We start from the raw sequence: 4261 nt of genomic DNA on the forward strand, positions 1-4261 counted from the left end.
GATCCCCCCGGGATCCCTTCTTGAAAACTGGAGTCACATTGGCTACTTTCCAGTCCTCTGGTACAGAGCCTGATTGTAGGGACAAGTTATATATTTTTGCTAGGAGATTGGCAATTTCACATTTGAGTTCCTTCAGAACTCTTGGGTGGAGGCCATCTGGCCCTGGCAATTTATTAATTTTTAGCTTTTCAAGACAGTTGGAAATTTTTAGCGTTTTAAGACAGTTTCTTCCCTTGTCACCTCAAATTTCCTCTGTTCTTCAGCCACTAAACCAGAAAAACTCAATTCTGGAGAGGGTATGGGGGCAGGTAAGTCAAGCTAGGCTAACCTTCCTGTGTGGCAGGGACAGTGCAGGGTGTGTGGTAAGTAAGTGGGAGTTAATAACGGTGAGCACTCGTGGGCAGTTAAAAGGGTAGATTGGTCAATTAGGCCCTTGTGGTTTTGGCAGCCCAGGGATGCTGATTCACCTTCAGGGCTTCAGGGCTTCAGAAACCTCAGGGCTGCACAGCTCGGGGTATATAAAGACCTAGAAGTTGTCCAGGCCCCTTTGGGGTTGACTATGAAGGGAATGAAGCGGGTTTCACCTGCTTCTTTTCTGAGTCAGGGTGTGTCACCCACGCAAGGCTCGAGGAAGAACTGGGAAGTCTGAACCCGGCCTTTGGTAGGCCCACACTGTCGGGGGGTGGAGTGATGACCCTCCTACAGTCTGTTCATTTGAGTTAATTTGATTAATAAAATTGTGGCTCTTACACCCACAATTATGTTGTATGTGTCTTTTTTGGGACTGTGGTGTGAGAACAATGCATTGTGTCTTATTGTTCTTTCTATGTGAGACAAGGGGGGATGGCCTTTTGCAAGTAAGGTTGTTTGTGATGAAAATCAGAGTATGCAGGTGCACAAAAGAGTACCCATGCCGGGACAGGCTCTCCAGTAATCCTATCAATAATTTCAATAAAAATACACCTCTAGGTAGGGATGTGCAAATCGATTTGTTGGGATTTGTAGGGATGTGCAAATCTATCTGTTTTTGGCAGTTTGTGGACAAAACAAATCACCCCTGTGCTAGCTGGCCAGATTAGAGTACAAAACAAATCACCCTGGTTTTGGACCTGAAAAATTTATAGATTCAGACCTCCATTCTGTGGTGATCTATCTTGCTGTCTCCATTTTGTGTCAGGAATTTTTCTTAAAATCCCACCCTCCCTTGCTTCAGATTGGTGACTTACAGTGTGCAAAGATTCCCCCCTGGTTCCAGACTGGCTCATTTCCATTCAAATCTTGTGTTGCCAGGCGTGATTGACCCTGCATTGGCTAGGGGATGGCTCAAAGAAGGGACAAGGGTGGGGCAGTTTGAAGGAGGGATTTTCAAATGTACTAAAGGAGGCAACCAGCCACCATTCTGCCTCATGGAGAGAGAGAGAGAGAGAGAGAGAGAGAGAGAGAGAGAGAGAGAGAGAGAGAGAGAGAGCGCACCAGCGGAGCTTTGCTTTGCCTTGCCTGCCTGCTGCCTGGAGTGAATTCTCTGCTTTTTGATCCTACTTTCCTGATTGAGGAAAAGAGAAGAGTTTTCTCCCCCCACCCCTTTCCTGCTACTGAGAGAATCACAGTCAAGGGCCTTTCAACCTCCTCCATCCCTGTGCTTTCTATTCTCAGTAATTGATTCCCATGGAAGGGAGCTATGATATCCAGGATCAGGAACCGCTGACCATCAAGGCAACCTTCAAAGTACAGCAACACGTACCTAAAGGAGCACAGCATCCCATCCAGGAGCTCACTGATCATAGACACCTCAAATAAACAAAAACTGCTGTCAGATGACAATAACAGCAAACTACTACTATGTTCTTTTAAAACTGTCTATCTCCACAACTGGCTCAAATTTATATAGACAGGGTGGGTTCACACAATGGTCACAATATCCAGTAAATGAAAGCCGGAAATCTTGGCAACATGTGTGCTCCTATGAAGCGTGTCATGTAACACCAGACATTTTTGCTGGTCCCAGATTCATGCTGCAAAAACTCATGATCAAGCTGACAATAAGTCAAGTTCAAATCCTAGATTAATGATCTCAGCTTAATGTTGGGTTAATCTTAGTTTAATATTGGGTTTTTGTGGCACAAATCTGGGATCAACAAAAAAATCAGGGTTCACACAACACTGTCCATGGGGGTGTGTGCTCTGTTGAGATCTCCAGTTTTCATTTATTGGATCTTGCGATCATCATGTAAATCCACCTATAGATAGTGTGTTTGTGTGTGTAAAATGTTCCAAGCTTATTTCCACATTAGCTATTTAATTCTTTCAGTCCTGTGGGAGACTAAACTAAGGATATCAGTTCAGAGGTGTGGATTCTTAAAATTTCTGGATGAGAAATATATGATGCACAAGTACTCTTCCATTTATTAACCATTGGCCAATTGGAAAAAATAGAATGTCTTAATCACATTTTGGGGTTTTTTTTGGGGGGGGACTCATTTGTGAGGGGCTAACTTGGAAAGAAAGCCCTGGAAATAATTTGCTATAGATACTTTTACAAAACTATCAAGCAAAACAGTATATCTGAAACCAGATGTGTTTGGCAAAACGTTTGTATAGAAGATGCATACAGAGAGAATTAAATGGTGAAACTGGGTATTTTTAAAAGGTACAAATAATTTATCCCCAAAGAATTAGAATAATTTAGATAGTACACAGATGTAGATGCAGTAATATTAAATATCTTTTGGATGTGCAGTGTGAATTTTTACAGATGTTTTGCATAAGGTATATTTATTGGACTCTTGAACAGTCAAGGAAGAAACCAAGGGCAATAAAGTAGAATATTGGGGAAGAGGGTTTGACAAGATCTACTTCCCCTTTGACATTTTGAGCTTTACATTGTATTTATATAGGACTGTACTGAATAGTCTCCACTTTAGATTTTGTAGGCCAAATCTAGTTGATTGAGGGGTGGGATTAGAAATGTTTTGCAAAAAACAATGTGTTCAAACATTAACTTTTGTTTTTTAAAAATCATCATGTTTAGTGCCTTGTTCACCCTAGTTGCAGCTGTCACAGCACCATTTCTCCACTTATTACTTATTACTTTTTCTTTCCTAAATTAGTAGCATAGGTAATCTAACCCATTTGAGTGAATGAGATGACAGCATGATGCTATATAGCAAATTAGATTCTAAGACAGGAAGAAATAGCTGAAGACAAATAAAAGCAACTGTGAGTAATATATTCTTCTTCCCAGATTAGGCATGCAGGTGATCCCACTAATTGGGCATCACTGCAGTGAACAGTACAATTTCATTGTACTATGGGGATTTTGTCTACATGATGATATCACTGAGGTTCAGAGAGATTATGGTGAACATATAAGAAGTGCCAAAAATAGTAAAGTGGATGGTGGTGATTTTTGATTTTGCAGAAAGAGTTCCCCCCCAAATAGTTTTCGGCTCCAGCCTAGTACTGTGCAATCCATGTAGCTTTCAGAAATACATACTCAGGTTTTGCTTTTATCTCCTAAATACTATTGATTGATTGATTGATTTGATTTGATTTGATTTGGTTTGGTTTATATACCACCCTTTCTAAAATGGCTCAGGGTGGTTTACACTAAAATTAATAAAAGCATAATAATTAAAATAAAAAACCAATTAAAAGCAGATTAAAATTACTAATGAAACTAGATATCATTAATTTAAAAGCCAGGCTAAAAAGATGGGTCTTTAAGGCTCTCCTGAAGGCCTCCAAGGAAGATAATCCTCTCATATGCGGCGGGAGCGTGTTGCACAACCTAGGGGTGTCAACAGAGAAGGTCCGATCCCAGGTCGCCACCGAATGAACTGGCGGCACCTGAAAACAGCCCCACCTGTCGATCTCAATGAATGGTGGGGATCTTGTGGAGAAAGGCACTCTCTCAGGTAACCCAGACCTAATCCATTCAGGGCTTTAAAGGCAATAACCTTTAACTTCACTCCCTATGATTACTTCAGTCACTAGCCCTGTTCAGCCATTAAAAAAAGAGGACAGTGCACTTGCAAAGAGGGTCCCAAGATTACTCCTGCAAGTCTTGCTCCAGTGCCACGTTCTCAGAAGCCCCCCTCCCTCCTGTGTCCACACTTACAGCATTTTTATGTGCGGAAAATATCATTTCCGTGATCAGAGAGCTGGTGTGCCCCAGCCCTCTGAGATCATGGAAAGAATCTCTTCACGCGTATAGTGCTTGTTTCTGCACATAAAAACTCTGTGGACAGTGTAGGGAGAGACT

This window comes from Hemicordylus capensis, chromosome 4, assembly GCF_027244095.1.
Source record: "Hemicordylus capensis ecotype Gifberg chromosome 4, rHemCap1.1.pri, whole genome shotgun sequence".
Lineage (NCBI taxonomy): Eukaryota > Metazoa > Chordata > Lepidosauria > Squamata > Cordylidae > Hemicordylus > Hemicordylus capensis.